Source organism: Molossus molossus, unplaced genomic scaffold, assembly GCF_014108415.1.
Source record: "Molossus molossus isolate mMolMol1 unplaced genomic scaffold, mMolMol1.p scaffold_m16_p_16, whole genome shotgun sequence".
NCBI lineage: Eukaryota > Metazoa > Chordata > Mammalia > Chiroptera > Molossidae > Molossus > Molossus molossus.
Genome location: NW_023425351.1, coordinates 33,114,398 through 33,139,521, shown reverse-complemented (window position 1 = coordinate 33,139,521; position 25,124 = coordinate 33,114,398). Strand labels below are relative to the sequence as shown.

At 39.9% G+C, this 25,124-nt stretch overlaps 1 protein-coding gene across 1 annotated transcript in view; it reads right to left on the bottom strand.

The window, feature by feature from the left end:
* Positions 1 to 18,262, bottom strand: part of PKIA (cAMP-dependent protein kinase inhibitor alpha) — a 66,393-nt gene extending 48,131 nt beyond the window's left edge. Inside the window, exon 1 of the mRNA XM_036264392.1 lies at positions 18,188 to 18,262. The gene's annotated coding sequence lies outside the window, so the exon portion shown is untranslated. The remainder of the gene's footprint in view (positions 1 to 18,187) is intronic.
* Positions 18,263 to 25,124: the final 6,862 nt, after the last annotated feature.

Below are 25,124 nucleotides of genomic sequence, written 5' to 3'. Positions count from 1 at the left end.
TCATATGTCATGGCAGTTCTCCTATATGCTGTTTTACAACTTGATAGATAGGTCATTTCCTCGTAGGAATGACTAACAGCAGTTCAACAGAAAATGCACTTTATAAACAACGCTTTCTGTTCCAAGATGTCAAAATGCTTGACAAGTAGTCAAAAATGCAGCCCAGTCATTTTTTTTCAACCCAGTGGCAGCAAATAGCCCACATCTACCATCATGGCTATTTATTGGTGGTTTCTTGGCAAGGAAAGTTGAACTGCCTTGGCTACATTTGTTGAAAGTCAATGACTGAAGGAAAAAAATATCATTAATTTTGGTTCTCATAGGATTGTAGTTGATGAATTATACACTGACTTCTATTATTACATCACGAGGGTAGGTAATGATGCCCTTCAAAGAAAATCCCAAAAATCATTCTTACACTTTTTGTGATAAAACTTGATTTTTGGAAAATTATCTGGGCCGACATATATTTAATTATGGGCTTTAAGCACCTGAAAACAGAAATAAGTTCTAATGGTATAAGAATGTGTTAATAATCCCGAGTAAATGTTAACTATAAATACAAATTTCCTGTGAAGATACAGAACACAGCTGAGATTTGGAATTACTTCCTGATAACCTTGAGTTCAGAACTGGGGTAAAGGCTTATTTGGGGCACGTTACCATTTTCTGAGAACGCAGAAGTTGCTGAAGGAGCATGCAAGATTTTCTGGGCTCCAACTGCAGTTTGAGTCACATGCATGGAACCAGTCGGTGAAAGATGGAAGGGTCCATTGTTCTGATGGATTAAAGCCCACCCTGGCTCATGCAGTGGGAGAGGAGACTGAAGTTCAGGCTTCTGGGATCTGGATTCCCCTTGTCTGCTCTGTTAGGAACAGACCATGGGCAAGAAAGAATGTGGGCACCACTGCTGTATACCTTTAAATATACAGTGACTCTGGGTAGTGGTAAAATGTGGCTCTGTGAATGTTCAAGTAAATCTAACCAATCAGCATGCTTCCTCCTTTCTGATGGACAGAGGAGGGCATGTGCGTGGAGCGGGGTCCTTCCCTTTTGCTACAAACCCTGGATTTTCTTCCAGTTTGCCAATGGTTTAAATCTAACTTAAGACCTTACTAACATGTGAGGATTTTTTTAAAAAAAGAGTAGGTACTGAAATTAAATAAGCGGAGGGTGTTGAGGGTGAACAATACCTGATAATAATTTTAAGAAATGGTAGAATTACCACTGTGAAAATTGCTAGAATTGTGTGTTTGTTTTTTTTTCTTCCCCAAACATGAGATTGCTATAGCATTTCAATTGTGAGTATAATTCAATAGAAATTCGCTTGTTGTCTCCATCTGATAATACTTCCAGAGACTTTACTTAGGGAAATTTTAAATTATTTATTCTATTGAAATCTCTAGAAGCCCTTACATTGAACTTTGTGTAAGGTACAGTGCACTGTAGTATCCATAAGCGGCAGAATTCTGACATCTCTCCAGCCTCCCTCTCTTCCTCCTTCCCCTCTTTCCCTCCCTCCCTGTTTCCCCCTCTCTCCTTACCTCCCTTTCTTTCCACAAAGCAAGTAAATGTTCATATGACAAATAGTAGGGATCCAAACCCTTATGTTCTTATAGGGGTGGGGAATGTGGACTGTTACAATAACAAACACACTTGTTTTAAATACTGTATCTGTGCCTTACTAGCCGTGTGGCCACGGGAAATGGACTCAGTCATTCTTTGTCTCAGTTTGCCCATCTGTAAAATAAGTAACAGCAATGCCTACCTCTTAGGATTGTTGTGAGGAGGGATCCATTTGGTTTTAGAACACCCTTTAGTACAGAAAAAGCCCAGTTCATGTTATTTTTCATTTCTCTGAATATGTAAAACGTTTAGTATTTGGATCCATACACTCAAAATCTAACATTTAATGATGGAAAGAGCTGATTGGCTAAATGGAGTAAAAAAAATTGCTATAGTAATTATCACCTTGTTTTTTCAGTTTTATTTTTTTAACTGAAAACCAGAAACACCATTGCCTGGCATTATCTGTTATCAAACGTTCCAAAGCCATAATACTATTTTTTTTTCTTGAGAAGGCATTGGATATTTGAAATGAATGTGGAACTAAGAAATAGTAGAAAATCAACCTTTTGATTTTACTAATCCCAAGTAAAAGGCAAAATTAATGGTGATATATGTGAAAACTGAAGAAAAGTCATATAGAAAGAACCTTAAATACTTATAACATACTTGAAATCCAAATGGGAGACAATTACTAATTCTTAAATCAAGAACCTTTCACTAAAATTAAAAACATAAATGCTTTCTTTTTCTTGCTGTCTTGTGGGAGGTGAAGGAGTACTCAGTAGGCGTCAGACTATTTTAAAAAGCAGGTTATAGTGGTGATATTTCAGAAGCACAAAAATACTAAGGCAGATCTCACCAATGATCTGTTTAAAACAATTTTATACTTAACAGAAACTTTGTAGAAATGCATTAAAATTGTCCAATGTAGTTATAGAAGAGAATTTTCTGTGAATTTTAGCTATAATCTTTCAAAAGGATTGATTAGCCCTGGCCGGTTTGGCTCAGCGGTTAGAGCATTGGCCTGCGGTCCAGAGAGACCTGGGTTTGGTTCCCACTAAGGGCACGTGCCTTGGTTGCGGTTTGTCCCCGGCCCTGGTTGGGTCGTGTGGGTGGCAGCCACTTAATGTGTCCCTTTCATGTCCATGTTTCTCTCTCTTTCTTCCTCCCACTCTATCTGAACAAAATATCGAAAAATGTCCTCAGGTGAGGATAAAAAAAAAAAGAAATAAAAATAAAAAGGATTGATTACATAGCCATATATACTAATTAGATTGCAAATTATATAAGTAATAAGTATGGGATTGATTACATAGCCATATATACTAATTAGATTGCAAATTATATAAGTAATAAGTATGTTTGGAGCAAACTTACTACTGAAATTAGACCTGGTAAGTATGTGTGTGTGTGTCTGTGTGTTTGTGTGTGTGTGCACGCACGTGAATAAAATGATATAATCTCATGAATGTCAGCATATGTCAATGCAAACTAGATTGGCATATTATTTAACTCAGGTATGCCATCAGGGTTGTCAATGCAGTTCTTTAGGTAGGAGGCATGGTTTTCTGGACAAGTTGATAGACATCAGATACACAAACTGGAATATAGTAGAAAACCACACAATTTATTTCTTACTTTTAAACCTAGGAACTCTAATATTTTCATCTGTTTTGGGTTGAAGCAAGAAATCAACATAGATTTTCCTGGTTCAGGCTCCAGTGAAGACCAAAGAAAAATTTGTAACTGGAGGCAGATCCAGGTCTATTTCCATTTCTATGCTTACCACTTACACCTGTCCAGTTCCTATAGCATAGATCAGCAATTTTCAACTAGTGTGTCGCAAGAATTGTTAAAACATGCAACACCTGACTATTTAATCAGGGCCACTACCCTCTTTTCCCTTAGATTGTCAAATAAAAAATGACCACAGCCAACCCAATAGCATTCTGGTATAAATGAATCAGAATTATACCTATTTTATTTTTGTCAGATTGGCAAAATACATATTTTTTGGTGTGCCGTAGAATTTTAGCAATCAGTTTATGTTTGTCGTGAGATGGAGAAGGTTGAAAATCACTGGCATAGGGGAAAGCACTGAATTGGCCATGCAGGAAACAGGTTTGGATTCCGGCCCTGTCACTAATAACTTTCTGCACTGCTGAAGTAGGTAAACTGCTAAACTTCACAAATTCACTTTCCCCCTGCAAAATGAGGTAACCCTTGCTCTGCCAGCTTCAGAGTTAGCATGTTCCATAGCGATGGATATAAAATTGCTTTGAAAATTATACAGTGATTTAAAAATAATATTTATCATTGTGATTTCAGGATAAAAGAAACTCCCTTTCCTCTAATATAGTCAGTGTTTTTATGGCCAGCCTTGATCTTCCAGAAATCTACACCAAAATTGAACATTTTAACGATGCTCGCCACTGTTTACGCGTTATAAAACATACCCAAGCTGGCACATTTCATCTTAAACAGTTCTCATTGCAATGAATTTGGAAATACAGAAGGAAATCAAGAAGAAATAAAGGTCACTCTGATTCTGTACTTCTTGAGTTAACCCTTGAGAATTGATTTTTAAACATTCTTTGGGTCTTTTTCTTCTATGTATGTGATATTCAAAACCAAGTTACGAATATGCTTTATTTATTATTTAACATTCTTCTTTTTTTACTGAACATTTCACAAAATGGAAATTTTAGTTATTAGTTTCTATATTGTTTCTTACTCTAAGCATCCTACCATACTTAATTGCGAAGATTATTTGTGGATGAAGTTCAGCACAGATGACCTTAATAAATATATTAGAAATTCAAAGGCTATAAAGGATATCCCTCTTTTTGTATTTGATCATTTCAAACATTTCATACACAATTTGAGTACTTACATTTAATTAAAGGCTATGTACAATTTTATTTAGTACTTTAAATGAAAAGTATTAAGTAAAGATTGCTCACTTGAAAGCTGACTTAAGTGAGGTGGTAGATATAAAATCACCATAGACATGTAGATTATACTTGATTGTAAATAAAAATCTGAACAAATACTATAGAATTGTTGCTACTCAATATTCTGTTAATAATTTGCAATAGCATATCATAGAAAATGATTGAACATTGATATTCATCTGTCAATTATTACAATTGTATTTGTGTGGTATAATGAATTTGCAGAAGTGGAGTATCAGGTATGTTTTATTGTTAAAGGTTGCCTGCCAATTGATGAGTCATTTCCTAGGCTATGCTCAAATTATATCATTTTGCTGATATCCAAGAGAAATCTTAGTATGTGATTAATAGGGCAGAAACTCTAAGCCAGGGATATTTTTATCTTTATAATACACTTATTTGGGATAGCAATTATTAGAAACCAGAATAATAATACTGATCAATAGCCATCAAATTAACTTGGAACCGAAAATTGTAGCAATTTCAACTGAAGTTAGTATATTTACATATCAAATTAAAATTTCTAAACTAGTATTGCAGTTGATGCAGTGTTTATATGAAATATTATATACACAATACTTCAATAAAAACAATAAAGAAATATCATAAATCCTTGTGTCTTAGAAAGAATTTAGAGGGAATTTCTGGTAGTATAAGTTAATACATGCTTAATCATATTACTTTTATTTATATAACATCCAAACATACAGACCTCTACAAGATTATATGTCTTTTTTTTTTTTATCCTCACCTGAGGACATTTTTCCATTTTTTGTTCAGATAGAGTGGGAGGGAATGAGAGGGAGAGAGAGAGAGAGAGAGAGAAACATCGACGTGAAAGGGACACATCGAGTGGCTGCCACCCACACGACCCAACCAGGGCCGGGGACAAACTGCAACGGAGGTATATGCTCTTAGTGGGAACCGAACCCAGGTCTCTCTGGACCGCAGGCCAATGCTCTAACCTCTGAGCCAAACTGGCCAGGGTGATTATATGTCTTTAACATTAAAAGAAATGTATGCTAGAATTAATCTTTAAACACTGCTTTTCTTATTCTTACATTTTCTAATTGAGAGGTCTAGCCTTTGAGTTTTTATAATCGTAACACTACTAATTAGATATAAAGCACTCATAACGTTTGTTAGTATCAGCCTCTATATAAGAATGTTATGAGACTAAAACAAAGCAGAACCAACAATAGATGTCGTTAATAAACAAATGGCTATTTTAAAAAATCTAGTTAACAGATCCCTACCTGGTTGGTGAAGGAGTCTGAAATAAATGCTAGACCAAGTCTGGGTCTCTTACTTGAAAAATTGCACTCTCTTGGGTGTATGACCTAAGTAGGGACTGTGTAACTGCCACTCTCATGACTCTAGTTCTACTATGAGAGTGCATTTTTTAAGTATAAGCATAGAAAAAGAACTGGAATGTTCCTTAGTGCAAACAATTGCCTTCCCCTTTTCTCTGCTCATTCTCCAACAGAAAGAGGGAGAAATTCCTAAGGAGCAGGTGTGATGACTCACAAGGGGACAAGTCTATTCTGAAACACTATTCAAATGAGAACAGTTCAAATTAGGATGCTGTGAGCTGCTGGAAAATTATGGCACAAACTACAGACAGCGAAAAATATTTCTTATGCATTGTAAAATGTTTTCCACAAAACAGAACGGCTGATGGAAGGCCATGAGCCGAATGGATAAAATATAGTCACATAAACAGGAGCAGGTTCCAAGCTGAACGGCAATTCTACCACTTTTCTCACAGAACTGGATAGTAGATAGAACCCCATAAGATCAAGTTTAAAAAATATACATACACACACACACATAAATATATAAAACATATATAACATATGCAGCAATCTGGAAAGGTAAATGAACATTTGGATTCATATACCAAAAAGTCACTTCGAAATTTTAAATATTTTTTAATGATTGAAAAATAAACAGGCAGTGAAAAAAAATTTTTTTGCCAAACCTGACTCTGAAAACAAGATTTCTTTAAATGCTTCTCCAAGAACATGTTTGTTTATTTTAAATGAAATCCAATCATAATATAATCAAATATTTAAAATAGAAGGAAAGTGTTCATGAAATAGACATCTAGCCCTGGCCGATTTGGCTCAGGAGTTAGAGCATTGGCCCGCGGACCAGAAAGTCCCAGGTTTGGTTCCTGCTAAGGGCATGTACCTTGGTTGTAGTTTGTCCCCTGCCCAGGTATGGGTCGTGTGTGTGGCAGCCACTTGATGTGTCTCTCTCACTCAATGTTTCTCTCTCTCTCTCTTTCTCCCTCCCGCTCTGTCTCAAGATAAATGCAAAAATATCCTCAGATGAGGATAAAAAAAAAGAAATAGACATATACACATACATATATATAGTCACACAGATAACTGGTTAAATAGAATCAATATATAATACATATTAAGTATATAAATGTATTTATAATATATGTATATACATGTATGCATATATACATTTAAAACAGGTATTTTCATTGTTTGCAACACCTCATCTTAGGATCAAAATATGCCCCAAATCTATGCCTCAGGCCTTTAGTGAATAGCTAATAAATTCAGGATTGAAAACAGGGATTACAATATTGGCTTGGAAATTTAGAATAAACTTATTCCTACTAATAATTTACACTTTTTACTCAAAAGAATAAAGTTAGGTACACATAAATAGACTCTACCAATCAAAATAAATTACTGCAGGTTTGGCTGAAGTTTTTATCACAAAATTCTCAGTTTTGAACAACTGTGGCTTATGTATTAGACATAAGGCAGTTTTATACTTATTTCCTTAAACCAAAACAGCCCATATCAATAATAAAAATCCATAAAAGAAAAATGTAAAATGATGTACTTTTCAAGACCAATTGTCAGTTATACTAAAGCATGTGTGTATACTCACAATGCAGTTTTTATAAGCAGGTGTTTCTGGTACCAAAGTTTCATGTTAATTGAGGTTCTATTTTTTTTTTTATCCTCACCTGAGGACATGTTTCCATTTTTTGTTCAGATAGAGTGGGAGGGAGAGAGAGGAAGAGAGAGAGAGAAACGTCGATGTGAAGGGACACATCGAGTGGCTGCCACCCGCACGACCAACCAGGGCCGGGGACAAACTGCAACCGAGTTACGTGCCCTTAGCGGGAACCGAACCCGGGTCTCTCTGTACCGCAGGCCGATGCTCCAACCGCTGAGCCAAACCGGCCAGGGCCTATTTTTTTTTTTTATCCTCACCCAGGACATTTTTGCATTCATGTCCAGATAGAACGGGAGGGACAGAGGGAGGAAGAGAGAGAGAGAGAGAAACATCGATGTGGGAGAGAAACACTGAGTGAGAGAGAACCCCAACCAGGGCTGGGGACAAACTGCAAGCAACATACGTGGCCTTAGCAGGAACCAAACCTGCGACTCTCTGGTCTGAGGGCCAATGCTCTAACCGCTGAGCCAAACCAGCCAGGGCGAGGTTCTATTTTCGTATTTGACTTTAAAGTTGTTGCTATTGATCAAATCCATTCAGGAGCATCCAACAATGCATAAGACCCTGAATATTATAATGCTTACATTTTCTCTCTAAAATCTTTCAGCTTCAGTAAAAGAGAAAGGTCTCATACACCAAGAAGAGTCCTTTGATGTACAATGGAGTTTAATTTTCCCGCAGACAACTTAATGATATTGAGTAACAATAAGAGACTTCTTCAATAGTTACACATTCAAAAATATATTTGGGTATAAGGCAGATAATTAGCAGACTATTCACAGTCTTTCGTTAGAGAATAGGTAGTATGTTAACAACTCTTTATAAATTAATACTGCCTCTCCAAGAACTTCAACACTGTATTGTGAAAAAAAAAAAAAAAAAGTCAACTGTTGCTTTTAAGTGAGGGAGCTTTCCCATTTTATAGGACCCTTGCTTCTGAAATCAACACCCTGGTTTAATAACAGTGTCATTTCTGATAACGAGTCAGTGAGTAGAGTGATTTAGACATGACACAATTCAGAAAGAAAATAAGATGCAAAATTAAGAGGTCATCCAATCAACTGCTTGCAGAGTTAAAAATAGAGGCTGAGCCTAATTCCCACGGCCGCTGCCCGAGGAGCCTGCGGCTTCGCGCTGGGAGGCCTCACTGCCATCACCTGCACGGAGACCGCTTCCCAGGAGGTTCGCAGTCATTTCAAAGCTCAGTTTAACTAACGTGGAGAGGCATCGGAAAACATGTTTATAAGCATTTTGGTAATGAGATCTGGTTGCAAATTGCCCGTGACAAATAAAACAGTTAAAATGGAAAGCATTTATTAACCCTTGCTAAGTTCCAGATACTGTGCTAAGTGCTTTTTGTATGTTATCTTCTTTCATCTTCACAACAAGTTGTGATTTTCCTGTTTAAATATCAAGAAACAACTCATAGAGGTTGAGTAACTTTCCCTAAGTCACAGAACCAGAAAATGGTACAGGTGGAGTTCACACCAGGTGGAATGTAAAGCCCCAATTCACTTCCTGAAAGACATGATTTGGATATAAGATGTAGCCAAAACTTCCAAAAATAAATAAAAATTAAAGTCAGAAAGGGAAGGGGAGATCTAGTGATCAGCATAGTTTGAACTTAATATTTAGAGCTTTTTGATTGATCTTGAAAATGACCAAAAACTGAGATCTCTAAGAAAAAAATTATTATCACACTGAACAAAAAAAAGCACTGATTTTATAGTTAGGCATTTCAAGATCAATCCAATTGCTTTGCTTTCATAATATTGTACTATCATTGTATGTCATTTTCCATTTTATTTTTTAAGTAGAAATTTAACCATTTCAGTATTTTGCCTGAACAGGATAGTTATTTTTTTTTCCTAAATGACGACCAAGATGCCAACCCCTCTCCCCTTACTTGATGGACTTTTTAGTGTGAGATCATTTTAGTGTCTTACTTGATTTTTGTGATGAAACAGTGACTTTATGAAGCCCTATGATAACATTACAGGCCCACTATCACATACTTGCAGGCAAGTAGAAAAAGTTTTCAATCGACTGGGATTTTGCATTCTCTATGATAGTATTCTTCACAATAAATGAGGTTGGAAAAAACATGGAGATAAGATAACCGCAGATTAATGCTTTATGATTAAAATCTGTATCTTGATTTTGAATGATCTAAAAGTCCAAACCCGTGGTAGTTGAAGAAAGAAGGGATGTATGTTTTCCTGTCCTGGGTACATGGACTATGCTTGGTTGAGCAGCTTGAACTGCTTACTAGCTATATCTCCAACTTTAATATACATCTCCTGTAATCCTACTTTACCAAAACCTCAGCGGGAAGTATGGCTTGGCAAGAACCAGGAGAAAGGGTAGTCCTGTCCTTAATCCATCCCTCCTACATGTACAGAAATAATTACAAAGAACTTGTGTAGAATATCAACTATTTTATATTGGACGGCAGGTTTCAATACTAACTGTTATTGATTCATTTTGTTGTGAAACATTTTGTAAATAATAAAGGCATTTTGGGGTGAAGAAATATTGATACTCTTGATATGTTACTGTTTTAAAATAACAGTTTACATTTATTGAGTCATGGTATATATACCAGTACGTTCCCTAGAAATCTAAACTTTTGTAAAACATGCCAAGTGCCTTTCTTTGCAATCCTGGGTTGTTCTTTAATATGGAGATGGTGTATGAAATGGAATTTAGATCTCTCTCTTATAAGATCACCTCATGTCTCCACTAACTTTTATCAATGGGAATTCTCCGTAGGTATATATAGGGCATCCCCCCAAAATGGATGCACAAGTTTGAATAATTATAAAGCCAGCATTTCTTAAAATATATTTCATTTTCAAAATGTAACAAAATCTATAGACACCCTGTATACATTTGGGGAGCACCCTGCATTTATTATAAAACCATTCTGTACTGATCATTAGGTAATTCCGGTGACCGTGGGTGGGCCACGGTAGTTCAGAATGTCCTCTCCACTTCAGCTCAGCTTCGTCCACTGCAGGAAAGCACCCAGCAGGTGATGGCACTTTCCCCAAGAACAACTCCCTTCCTTGAGATGAGGGATGAACTTGGGTGAACAGTGATTTGTCACAATTTATTTTTGAGGGTAGCGTTTTTTAAAAAAATGTGCTAATGCAGCCTTTTCAGAATGAATCCTTCTAAAAAACACATTGTTCTCCTGCGAGAATACTTTATAATAAAAAACCCATACATATAATTTTACTTTTCTAAAATGTTTACATATTACCTTATAAAACAAATACTCAAATCCTTAAATCTTTTTGTTGTTGTTATTCCTCACCCGAGGATATTTTTTTTTCCATTGATTTTTAGAATGAGTGGAAGGGAGGGAGGGAGAGAGAGATAAAACACTGATGTGAGAGAGACACATCCATTGGTGGCCTCCTGCACTAACCCAGCCAGGTAAGTGCCCTTGATCGGGAATCTAACTTGCAACCCTTAAGTGTGCAGGCCAAAGCTCGGACAACTGAGCCATACTGACCAGGGCTAAAATCCTTAAGTCTTTACAATCTTTAACATTTAATAGTCTTTAAATCTGAATTTGGATTTGGTGAGTCTGACCAATTATTGTCAGTGATCCCTTACCCAATGGGATTCAACCACCAATTCAGATTCAACATGATTTCTGCAAGTCCTGGTGAGATTGCATTTTGTGAATGGTTGTTTCCACTACATTTTAATGATCAGAGAATCTGAGCATGAAAGGGCATGAAAACTATGACTGACTTCCCACAGTGACTCAGTTCTATTCTGAGTGTATCAGGACATGTTGTTGCTACTATTGCAATGACCAAAAACCCCAATGCTTTTACCCCCAGGCTCCTAACCACTGCACCACACTGTTTAAAATGTGGGCTTTGTGTTGCTTATTCAGCAACAGTCAGAAGGCTTATTGGTTTTATGTCTGCTTTTTAATGAGGGTTTGATGAGACAGCAATAAAGACAAAAGTAAATACTAGGAGAAATGTTTAATAGGTCCCTCCATCCCAATCAACCGAAGAAAAGACATACCGTACAGTACTGTTGTGAGTGTCTGGGGTGTGTTTGTGTTCTTGTCACCCTCCATTTTAGGGAGCTTGCCCTTTTAGCATGTTAGGATCTAGCTCCCGTAAAACATGCTGAGTCCTCAGCAAGCTCCCTGTTTCTCTTCTGTGGGACGCTGCACATCCAGACAGTCTCATCTGAGGAGGGTAGTTAGCAGCCTCGCCAATTCTGTTTATACTTCAAACATTTCAATATTCTGTAGTCTAGCCTATGTAAGATGCTTTCATCTCTAGGCTTTAATTATTTTGTTTCAGGGTAAATTAAAAAGAATACACTGAAGAGAAACTAAGGGAAATCTAGCACATAAAAATTTGCCAGAAGGCAGGCACATACATTTGAACTAAAAAATAGATCAAATTTCAGGTTAGGCTGGATACAAATGACCCATTGCTAGAGCTTAAAAAGAAAACAAAAAATTAGCTGTAAGATGTTCCTAGTTTCCTACACTGTTGCTAGAATTCTCTACTGACATCTGGATGCACTGTGTAATATTCCTGAAATGATGCAATGGATGATTGAGAGATTGGAAGTCTTTCAATACTTGTGTGTAGTATGTTTCCTTCATGAACTAAAAATGAAAAAAGTGACGATATTTCCTTGCTCAAATCATGTCAAACAGATTCCCTATATTACACACATTCATTTTAAAGATAGATATGGTTTCAGAAAATACAGAATTACTATCTGCTGAAGAAGATAATGATTTTTATAGTCAATGTACATATTCAAATTACTGATATGGATAATCCCTGACCCAACAATACCATTCCATACCACTCCAAGAATTTTTCCATCAAAACTAAAAGCACTGATACATAAAGACCTGTACTCCTATGTCCATTACCACATAGCTTGAAATCATAAAACCATTTGGAACTTGGTAAAGGCTTATTAATGTATTTTGGTTGAATAAAATTACGGCACACTCATAGTGCATATTATTTACATTATTAGGCATCTGCTAAGGCAATATGGTAGTGTTATGTGTTAGGTAACATTAATATAATAGAAAGGCAATCCACTGAAAGTGCTTTGTAACTATAAATTATAATACACTGTATATATATATATATATATATATATATATAAAATCTCATTCAACACACAATTAAATATCATTCAGCATTTAAAAAGAATGAAATTCTGGTCCAGTCTACAACATGGTTGAACCTTGAGGACATTATACTGAGTGAAAGAAGCCAGGCATAAAAGGACAAATATTGTGTGATTCCACTTATATGAGGTGTCTAGAATAGGCAATTTCATAGACGTAGAAAGTAGAAAAGAGTTTACCAGATGCAGAGGGGATGGAAGAAGGAGGGGTTATTGTTCATTGGGTACAGACTTTCTATTTGGGATGATGAGAAAGTTCTGAAAATGGAGAGTGGAGATAGTTGCTCAACTTTGTGAATGCACCAGTGAGTTGTATACTTTAAAATGGTAAAACTTTATGTATGTATATTTTACCACAATAAAAATTTTAAAAATCTACCAAATAAAGTACCGATGTGCCTCATATGAGGCACATTATGATGAAGTTTCCATAACATTGCACTCATTTCAGGAACTTCTGTGTACTGTTGTTCCGCAGTTCGGGCAAAATACAGAAAGCGGCAGCTTATGCTGCCTTGAGTTTTCTCTCTCCATCTCTCCAGTTTCCAGACTGATGTGGCTCTTGTCACACCTCTGAAAACCAGCATCAGCAGGAACCGGGCTAACTGATCTCCTCAAGTATAAACTCAGGATGTTAATGCATTTTTATGTTGGCAGTTGTTTTAGAAACTAGGAAGGACGGACATCACTTGTCATTCTTTCCTTGATTTGGCAGAAACAAACACATCACTGCAGGCAGCATTACCAGAAAGAAACAGTGGCTTTGAGGCAGACACACATCCATCCTAAGCGATGGCACGTATTTTGAGGTAGAACACACTGCTCAGCAGCTGACACTACTCTTCTGCATAGTTGGCAGTACAGTCACTCCAAGCCTGGGGACTGTTTCCTTTTCGTGAAAATGTTTTGATAGGAAAACTCTAACTAAGGTACTTGGAATGTGGAACACTCAGAGCTCCTTCGGGGATTCCTTTTCCTGGAATTGAGGTGCTTTGAATCACTGTTCTCACGGGCACTTGCTTCCTGGTATCTCAGTGGTCACTGACTAGCGACGGGCTCCCCTTTTGGTCCTAAAGTGGGAAGGACATTAGCAGGAGGGCCTCATTTCAAGGACCAGAAATGTCTGGGCTGGTAAAGGACACAGGTATTGTCAAAGTGAGCACAGAGCGGATGTCCTCAAACCATTCACTAAGGAGGGCTTTATTGGGTCCTTACATACCTGCAATGTATGCAGAATTCTAGTGTGTGTGTGTGTGTGTGTGTGTGTGTGCTTGGGGAGAGGGAACACAGCCTTTACTGAATTGTCAAAGGGATATTAGGACCCAGACGGTTAGGAAGCACTGGAAAGATGAATCAAACATAATTTAAAGTACTCTGATGGCTCTGGCCTGATATTTCCACAAATTGTTCCTGCACTCCATTGTACGTCAAAGAGCAGCGTAGTGACATGGACAGAATGTCTGCCTGGCATTTAGGTGACAACTATGAATCTTGGTGTCTTCAATGCAAAGTTGTCATCTGGTAGAAGGACGAAATCAGATACCATGGATGGAAAGCCCGGCAGAGTGCCCTGAATCAGAGAAGGGCTCGTGTATATGAGGTTCCTTCCCCACTCACTCTTTCCAACAGAATGTATGCCCATTGAGGGCAGGACAATGTCTTCTTTAAAGTTCTTTGTTGTTGTTGTTGTTGTTGTTGTTAAACTTGTCTTGCTTTTTCATATGTATAAGCCAATTTCCATTTAATGCGTGCAAGCTGACAGTAGTTTTTGTGGAATATAACTATTTGGATGCATTTCCCCTAGATTTGTCATTATGTAAGGAATTTAAACAACTCATTTGGGGTGTGCACGTATATTCCGAGCCTAACTTGGTCACTGGACAAAGTAGGTAGATGTGTACCCTAGGAGATGATAACCAATTCCTTCACTAAAGTCAATTTGCTGAGTATCTACTATGCATATATGTAGCAAGACACGGCGCTATGAGCTGCAGGCAATGAAAAGCGGTCAGTCCTGCTCTCCAAGGCTGTTTTATAAGAGCACAGCATGTTCACACTGAAGGGTAGATCAAGAAAGATACAGAGTGCCACAGGAATTTAAACAAGGGAGAAAACATCTGATTTGGGGAGCATGGGTGTGGGGACGGCTTCAGGGGCGGGGTGGTGCAGGATGTGAGCGAGGCTTCCACACGCAGCAGGTGAGCGGAAGGAGCAAACGAAGACACGTAGGCCTGAATCACGGGGCACACACGGGAAATAATGACCACTTGGTTCAGACGGGCCCCGGGGGACTTTTCAGGGATTAGTGAGAAACTAGAGAAAGGGTTATCACAGCTCCTGACACATAAGACTTTTTAATCACTTTAAAGCACACGTATTTAACAACTAACATAAAAAAGAACTTAAAAATACAGACACAATGAACAGGCAGAAGTGTTACAGACACCTGGCAATCAAGAGGCTACGGACAGCTTTCAAAATAGTACTTTTTCTACCTACTCTCAAGTGGCACTGGTTAAATAAGAATGACATTTTTATTTCAGCCTTATTATTTGGTGTTGTTTTTTTTGTTTTTGTTTTTTTCTTTCTTTCCCATTGTTCAAAATCTCAAGATAAGGCCGTAGCTCATGGTGCTCATGCAGCACCAGAGATGCCTTGGTTATGGGAGGGAACTTGGACTCCCAAATTTGTACTCTCCAGGCACATGGACCACCACCAGCCTGAAAGCTTTTATGGGGTTGGAAAGCAATAGATTGACTTCAGTTCCATCCTGTCAAACCTACGAAAGTGCCTTGGTTCATTTAACATCTAATAGTGCACATCGTTTTCTTTTCCCTTCTCCATTTCTGAACACCAGGCCATTAATTTCTCCTTTCCCTGGGAGACGGTGAAAGAAAGGGAAATAAAAGCATAAATCAGTTTCAGTCACGAAATCCTACTACGTCGATTTCTTTTCAGGGCTCTGAATCTAGATACTTCCCTCAGACGTTGTTTAAATAGAACAAAGTCCATATTCAGGAACCCCTTACATTTAGTGATCTTCCTCAGTTGCACCAAACTGAAAAACTAAATTTTCTAACTTGTTTTCTTTCTTCCTGAAAAGGCTTCTCCAGTCCCTAACTTCCCCAGTCCAGAACTTAGTGGATTCATTCTCATTTGTAAAGTTACTGCCAGGGACAATGCCAGCTTAGGCACCAGCAGTTCCCTAATCGTGACCCATCTATTGACCAAGATTTCAGTTTCTTTGGAAGCCAAGTAATAGACACGTTCCTTTTCTAACCATCATTAGGATATCCTCACGCACTCTTCACTGGGAAGATGCCTCTCACAAGTACAGAAATTTGTGTTGTGCTTATGATCAATCACACTCCTCTGTGTTTCACCTACCTTGGGTAATTTCTTCCAAATGAATTATTGTTTTAATATTTGTTACTACTTAATGTTTAGGATAATTATGTATATAGTTTACTCTTTCAAGATTAGGAAAAAAAAGGTGACAGGGTGAAGGGTTTTATTGTTCTTGTTCTTTGTTCCCCCTTCTAATTGGAATGCTTGAGTCAAAATTCTAGACTCTTGAAAAATTTCAATTTTAAGCCAAAATCACACTCAACAAGAACAAGAATAACAAGCCCAGCATGAAATCGGCCCTGAGGGGTTCATGATCCCAGGGAACAGTTCTGGAGAGGCTGCTTGGCGTGGGATTTGCCCACCCTCTCCACTCCCTCTGCCTCATACACTGAAGGTGGAGACAAAGAAACCAACTCAAATCCTTCTAAAGTGTATTTTATAAAGAGAGAACATAGAATCAGAAAAACATTAATAATAGTATATAATAGAATGAATGTGAGCTTTTAAAACCAGGGTCTTTGTCTAAAAGCAACATTTAAAAAGGAAGGTAAGCAGAGGTCCATTTTTAGCTATAAACCCTGCTCTCCTTGTTCACTGATCTCCTGTTCTAATTTGCTAAAATGAAATTACATGGCCCTTGAGTCAGAATGTCTCTCTAATGTCAAGTTTAAAGATAACAGATCTCCTTTTCTGCAGAATATTGGCACACAGACTCCCCACAGTCTGGCTCGTTGCAACTGCTCGCTGCTGGAGAAGCGGCAGGTTGGAGTCCCCGTCACAGCCATCTTAACCATTTCAAAGCATAGTACTTATATGTGCAGCCCTAGGGGGCAACAGGAACAGGCAGGGGCTCAGCAGCAGGGCTCTGTGGGGAACCCCTCCCACAAGGGGTAAGCACTCCTCCAGGGGAGGCTAACTTGAACAAATAGCCGCAGGCTTATTCTGGCCAGCTCCGCTGGCTTTCTGAGTGCCTGCGGGGGAGTCTTCTTGGAAACTCCGTTGAGGTTACTGGGGAACCTGAGGACTAAGTCACTGATTGCTTTTGGGGGAGGACTTGCCCAAACCTGACCCAGCTAGCTGTCTCCCAACCTAGCTGGACAAAAAAAGCTTCAAGAATAACAGGAGAGACTGACATGTACATTTCTACTCCCACCTAAGCCTGCGCACAGGGCCAGCTGTGTGGGTATGGCCTCCTCTCTCACCCCCACAGATTCTGCCTTCCTGGAACCCTTTCTGACAGCCAGCGACTACACTACAGTGAAGGAGTTACCACAAACCATGTTGGTATTGGGCTGAAAACAGAATTTCTGATGCCATGTACTTGGGAGAGGGCCAAAGGTAACAGTATATAGAGAGACTACTGCAACTGGGGTAGGGCACTGTCCTTTCTGGGTCTTTGACAAAATCATTCAGGGAATAGAGGTGGTGAGTAAGAGCTGACAAAGGTTGACCTGTGAATGGGCACAGCATTCCCCACCCCGCAAAAAAAAAAAAGAAAAAGAAAAAAGAAATCAATAGAGTGACTGACAGAGAAGATAAGATGGTAAAAGAAGGAAGCGCAGACAGGTGCTGCTCAACCCAGCTGAACTGCAGGAGATGAGAGGTGTCTCCTGTGGCCTGAGACTTCCCTAGGGCTCAGGACTGAAGTGGGTGCTGGGCACTGACATCTGCACAGACCCATTCTCCTAGCTGGGAAGGGAGAGGCCGGAGTCCGCGAGGAGAGGAAGATTTCTGATTGCTTCCCAAGGCTGCTGCCAAGGACCTGCTGCTCCCAAGCCAGAAGAGACCCGAGCGAAGGCTGCAGGTACCCAGGTGCAAGTACAACTCCAATTATTGTGCATTTGGAACCTCTTCCATGTCTAAGGAGTCTGGCACCGGAGCCTGGCACCGACGTGGGCCGTTATCTTTAAGCATAAAGAGGCTGCCGGCCCTCTTGTCTGCCCGGTAACACCGCTCCTCCAATCTCAGGCACTAGGCTGATTCACATCGCAATTCCAGTTGTTGCTCCTTTTCCCATGCGGAGTGCCGCAGAGACAGTGCCCTCGTCTGCACGGCAAACCCCATTATTAGCCGAGCGGAAAGCACCAGCAAGCGCCAGCAAGGCCAAGGATAATAATAGCCGGGCAGCTTACCTTCTCCGGATCTAGTCCGCGCGCCCCGGGCCGCACCCGGCTGCAGAGTCGCTGCCGGTGCGCGCCGGTCACCGTGGCCCGCACCCCACCTGCCGGCTGCAGCAGCTGCTCGGTTGCCTAGACCGCCTGCATGAAGTCATCCCTGCCCTGGGCGGATCGCCACATTCCGCGCCAGCCGTGGGGGGAGAGGGAGCTCCCCAGGCCGCAGGGAAGGGCGCCTGGGAACGGAGGCCCACCGCCGCTACCCCTCCCGGATTTAGGCTAATTTTCTATTAATGCTTCTACGGAGGAAACGTGGCGGGATTGTGGCCGGAGAGAGAAGAGCCGGAGTGACTTTCTCTGCAAAGCGCCTTCCTCCGAGCGCGCCCCTGTCACCAGGGCTGCATGGACAGCTCCATTCCTCCTTGTGGGTTTCCCACCCAGTTCACCCTGTATTGTTCATTTCGCCGATTTCGATTCTGGGTTGTCTTTTAAGCTAAACATTCAAATGATCCGGAATGTTTTAAATTGGCCATACATTTCTCTAAGGCCCTGGTGACACGCTCCAGCCTCCCCCGATACACACAAGTAGGCACACACATACACACGGCCAAAGCGCTCACAATTGTGAAAGCTGGGACCTCTAGCCCTCTCGCCTACGTCATGGAAGGGAAACTCCCAAAGCAGTGGAGGGGCGGGAGGACTCGAGGAAGCAGCCCAGGAAGCAGAGAGGGGTCACCCCAAGATTTGTTGCTGTTCAGTGGGGCACTTAGTGGACAGATGTTCCCTCTGACATACCCCTCACCCCCACCTTACCCCTCAGGCTGGCTGCACTGCTAACAGCTGTAACAGTTGGAAACCAAGAAGCAGAATCCACATTAACAGATGACTTTCTCTTTCGGGAAGGATTTACCAGAATTGGCCTTAAGAACAAGATGAGCATACAGGCATATAAGCCCCCTCCTTCTCTCTTTAAATAGCCACTAGAATTAACAGACCTGTGCCGTGTTCCCCCTTCCCCCTTCTCCTCTGCTGACCCCATCAATAGTTTGAGGTTTGAAGAAAGTGAACAACAAACGAACAAAGCCAAGGACTTGCTGTCTTACCGCTGAGCCAGGGTTCTTTTCAGGATGCTGAGATCCTGGGGGGCAGAGAGGGTCCTTCATTCTAGGGTTCTGTGTGAGTGGATTTCCCTCATTGACTGAGCTTGCTTTTGGACCTGTCACCTGGTCCAGTCTGGCCTTACAATGTGGGTTTGACCAGGAATTTGAACAGTGCATTACACTCACCAAGGAGGAGCCTTTGCTCCATGAAGTGTTCCCATCCCTCTGTTTACCAGCCCCACAGTGGGAGGTAGTGCAGCCAACAGGGTTCCAGCAAGGCTCCGCAGGCATTCTTGGCACGAGAGTGTACACTTTTTGAAAGCTAGAACAACCTAATTTATCTCTCTGAACTCCACTCTCATAAGATTAGGCAATTAATAGCAATATAGCTCAGAGGGTCCCTAGTTTGTACGGAAGGGGTAGGTGAGATCTAGGTGGAAATGTGACATCTTTTGTTTCACTAACCTTCTTTAAATATACATGCAAACAACAAACCACAATAATATTAGGAGTACTTGTGACTTTGTCACCAATGGAAGAAAAAGACAAAAATGAAAGATGTTAAATGTCAGGAATTAATATCTTAGCATCTCTGAGCAGATAGAGTGTCCGATTCAGATACCGTATCATGACAAAAGGCATAGGCAAGCCAGAAAGGAAAAGATAGAGAAATGAGAAATGTCTTATGTCAACACCTAGGGTTTGAATCTGTCTTCTTGGGACTGGACATGTACCAACAGGCCAGATCATTTAATCAGTAGAGACCAGTGTGAGGTGAAAGAGATCAATTTTTTACTCTATGACCTTTTATTGCACAATCCTTTAAAAAACTAACCTTTGGATCATGACTCTGAGGTCTGCAATGCTTCCTTTCTGATATTCTGAAATTAGGGATCAAATGGCTTAATAAGATCATGAATCTCAGCAAGGGACCTGGTGAAACCAGAGCCAGAGGCCCTGTGTGCCTGAAGCTGTCAGCCAGTATTAGATCCACTCTTTGGGTGAGGGAGTCCTTCCAGAAGAGGCTCATTTAAATGCAAATATGTTATCAAGAGGGGTAACCAAGTATTGAGTATCTCATTAGCAGCTATTAACAATTTAGCAGAGATTAGCATCTCAGATTTATCATGGAGAGGAGTTGTCAGGGTGATGTGGCTCAAGTATCTGTCACCAGTGACTGCCAGGTCTCCTGCTCTCATCACTCCATAGGGGTCTGCCTAAAGCTGGGGACTTGGGCACTTTGTGCATGACCGTCAATATTGTTTTAAATAGCTTTGACATATGAAAAAGTGTAGGAGGAGAATTTCTACAATACTAGTGTGTGAGTGGTGTGTGTGTGTGTGTGTGTGTGTGTGTGTGTGTGGTGGTTGGCTTGGGTTGATTCATTGTGCTCTACAGAAATCTTACAGTTTTGTGACAAATGTCTGTTCTTCACTGAAGTTAGAAAGCATATCATGTAAAATAGATGTAATTTAGGGACAGCAAGGCTATGGTGATAGACTTAGATTGGCATTCAAGTAACTAGAGACAGGCTAGGACTTTTCTGCATTAATATGAAAGCACTGATACTGGCAAACACTCACTTATAAAGGTTGGTGTTAGGTTTTGAATAGTGTAAGCAGGTATAACAGACAAGGGACAATGAAAGAAGGGGAAGTCACCACACACAGAATAGAAACAGTTTTTGTAGGCATTGATGAGAATGCACCTTGTTTTGGTAAGGAGTTGACATATAATGCCAGATCTGTATAATACACTTCCTGTTCTGTAATTGGAACTCCATATTTTATTGTGAGATGCATATTTACTTAAGTGAAATGCTTAGCAGATTGTGTAAGATACAGTCAATAGTGTGGCATAAATGATTCTCAGATAAACTTTTTAATCATCATTAAGTCATGAAGCAAAACAATCTAGTTAGGTGATGCTTTTCATATTTTTGTAACCTCAAATTTTTATTTATTTATTTATTTTTTTGTGGTATGTGCCCCTAGCGGGAACTGAACCTGGGACTCTCTGGTCCACAGGCCGATGCTCAACCGCTGAGCCAAACTGGCCAGGGTGTAAACTCAAATTTTATAAAGAATCTGACAAAACCAATAAATTTTCTGCAGAAAAGTACCCTTTAATGAAAATGTTTCTTTTGTGATGAATAGATTATTAAATAGTGTTTATAAAAAATTGTGTTTTTAGTCCAGCTGTTGTGGCTCAGTGGTTGAGCGTTGACCCATTTACCAAGAGGTCGCTGGTTCAAGGTTTGATTCCCAGTCAGGACACATGCCCAGGTTGTGGGCCCAGTCCTTAGAGGGGGGCATGCAGGAGGTGGCCAATTGTTTTCTCTCATCGATGTTTCTTTCTCTCCCTTTCACTTCTTCTCTCTCTAAAAATCAATAAAGGAAAAAAAAAATTTTTTTAAGTTATATTGTTGCTAAAAATGTTTAAAAAAGAATTGTGTTTTTATAATTTTTTTATTTGTTAATGAAAAAGGAATATTTAATTCCTCAAATCTAATGTAGGCTAATAAAATAGAGGGCATTTAAATTTGATTAAAAAGTGCCCTGGCCGGTTTGGCTCAGCGGTTAGAGCGTCGGCCTGCGGTCCTGAGAGACCCGGGTTCGGTTCCCGCTAAGGGCACGTACCTCGGTCGCAGTTTGTCCCCGGCCCTGGTCGGTTGTGCGGGTGGCAGCCACTCGATGTGTCCCTTTCACATCGATGTTTCTCTCTCTCTCTCTGTTCCTCTCCCCCCCTCCCCACTCTATCTGAACAAAAAATGGAAAAATGTCCTCGGGTGAGGATAAAAAAAAAAAATTGATTAAAAAGTAAGTTTCAATGAACTGTGTTTGGTCAGTATCATTCATTCGGCAGATATTGATGCAGTATCCTAGGCACTGGAGATAGGAGTGAGCAAATAAGTGTCTTCCTCATTACTCGTGTGCTCCTGTGGAAGGAGGTGACCATGTACATAAACAGCATGGTAGTTGGGGGGAAGGGTCGTGAAGGAGCAGTGTCACAGTGCAGGGTGGGGACAATTATATAGGGCAGTCAAGGGGCGTCTGAGCAGAAATGTGAAAGGGGTGTGGGGGAAAACCATAAAAATACGTCGAGGAAGAGGTTTGGCATAGTCAGGTAGGTGGGCTTATACTTTATGTGTTCCGGGAACTGGAAGTTTTATTTGTAGTACAATGATCGAAGAGGGGAACTGTTAGAAGATGAGGTTAGACAAGTAGGTGCATGAAAAACTATTTAGAGCCGTTGGTCAAGAGAGAGCTTTAGGTGGTTAGGGGTTCGTGTTTGGACATGCTAAGCATGTATTGTCAGGTCTCAGTGGAGATGGAAAGCAGACAACTGATATACCAGTCTGAAATTCAGGAACGAGAGATGTCATGGCTGTAGATGACATTTGCGAATCATCATGTATTTATAGTTTTAGACCAGATGAAGTCACTTTGGAAGTAAGTTTAGGCAGAGAATAGATGATGTTGGAGGCATGGGACACTGCAGTGTCCAGAGGACCTGGCCGAGGGCATATGCAGAAGTGATTGGGGAGATGAGAAGAGTTGTGTCAGAAGCCAAGTGGACAGCTATTGGAAGAGGGAGTGACTATTAGTCCTATGCTTTCAGCAGATTAAGATGAAAACTGATCACTTAGTGCAGGCTTTGGCACCATACAGATAACTAACAACCTTGAAAAGAATAGTTTCTGTGCAGTGGAAGGGACCAAAATCAGTAAATGGGACAAAGAGGTGAAAACATTAGGCAGAGCTACTTTTTAAAGTTGTTTTACTCAAGGAAAGAGGAGCAGAGCAATGGGACAGTGATTAGAATGGGATATGAGAACAAAGAAAGGAGTTGTTGTTTTTTTTTTCCTTTAAGATGGGAGGTATTACGTCTTTGCAAGCAGATGGGAACATCGAGTAGAGAGCAAATAATTGATGGTGCAGGAACGCGAAGACACAAGAGAAGATAAATCCTTGATTAGGCCAGAACAGAGAGACCTGTGCAGGTTAGAGGGTTTGCCCTTAGGTCAGAGGACAAACATTTCTTCTGCCAGAGGAGCGAAGGCAGAGCCTGTGGTTCTGGTACACCCAGGAAGGTCGGTAGACTTGACATTTGTAGCTCATGGAGATTCTATTCTGATCCCACCTGTCTTCTCAGTGAAAAAGAAGCAGCTGAGAATTTAGAGAGAGGACTAGGTGTTGGAGATGTAAGGAAAGAGAAGTTATAAAATTGTTGCCTAGGACAGAGGGAAAAGAAATTGATTTAGTTAGTTTTCTAGTAAGTACTAAGAGTTCACCTAGGGTTAATGATTATGAATTTAAATGAGATTAATTAGGAAAGTTGCACATCCCCCCCCCACCCCATTATGTTTAGCTGCTTGGTACAGGTGCTGAGTTGGCATGAAGTTCTGTTTCACTAGGGCTGGCATTGTGCATAGCCAGTGCAACTTAGAGTGGGACCAAGGGACTTTACAGAATCTATATAAAGGAGCGATTCTAATGATGGACGATGGATTTTAATCAGGGTAAGCAGAGAGCTGAGGAATTAGACCTTGAGCACTACACTTAGTTTTAACTATATGTTGGATCCCTTTTATGAAAAAATCCTGACTCACAAGGGTCTGTTAAGAGCAAGCACCCTTGAAACCCATAGTTCACTGTTACACGGGAATTCTGCATCTTTCTTTTCAGCTGAATTCCTACGTGCAATTCTTCACTCTTAAATCAATGGTATCATCTGAGGTGAGGTAGGCATTTTTGATAAAGTCTTTCAGAAATAAATTTTACAAAACTACTTTATTATCTTAAAATTATTAGAATAATAGGTATAACAGGACTTTCAGTATGTTTTCGAGTGCTTTGTTTATCTCTAAAGAGACATTTGCCTTACTGTTGCACTTGTGTCTCTTTCAAGTATACTTCCTCAGCATTGAAAACAGGAATAAAAAGAAAAAAATTGAACATACATCTTATATTCAGAGAGCTATGTAGCATTTTTTTTCTAATATAGGCAAATCATACTATTGATTCCACTACCTTTTTTTCCTTCCATTGTAACTTAGTTTATTACTGCTGATTTTCCCTTCATTGTGTATGTGAGGCATGGTTGCCCCCTCGTGGATAATTCTGAAACTGCCAGCAGTATTATTATTTTTTTCTTTTTAAGTAGGAAAAAATAATGGAAAATGAAGGAATTGTTGTCAGTGGGCATTATTTTTAAAGAAATGATAAGACTGACCAAAAGAGGTTGAGATGACTAGATATTTCACCCTCTTTTATTAGTTTCAAAACTTTAGATTATAGTAGGGAACCACACTTTAAATCTGAAAGCAGGTGATGATAATCAAGTTAAAAATTTGACATTCTTTTTAAATAGAAGTGTACAGAATTATGAAGGAAAGCTAGTCTCACCCTTATTTACATAGTAACCCCCTTCAAGTTTATAAGTTAACTGAGAAGGAGGGTACGGTTTTCCTTAAATTACTTTAAATTTACATAAATATAAATAAAGGAAAACCAGCCATTGGTTAATCTTCACTTGCTACTTACGGAATTATACAAGTTATGAGAAAGTTCAGTCTTAAGACTGTGTACACATCAGCGAGGCTGACCTTTCTTTAAGAGTTTTCTGTAGCCCTGGCCGGTTTGGCTCAGCATCGGCCTGCAGACCGGAGAGTCCCGGGTTTGGTTCCTGCTAAGGGCATGTACCTCCACTGGAGTTTGTCCCAGGCCCCGGTTGGAGTCATGTAAATGGCAACCAGTCAGTGTGTCTCTCTCACATCAATATTTCTCTCTCTCTCTTCCTCCTCTCTCCCTCTTGCTCTACCTGAAGATAAATGCAAAAATGTCCTCCAGAGG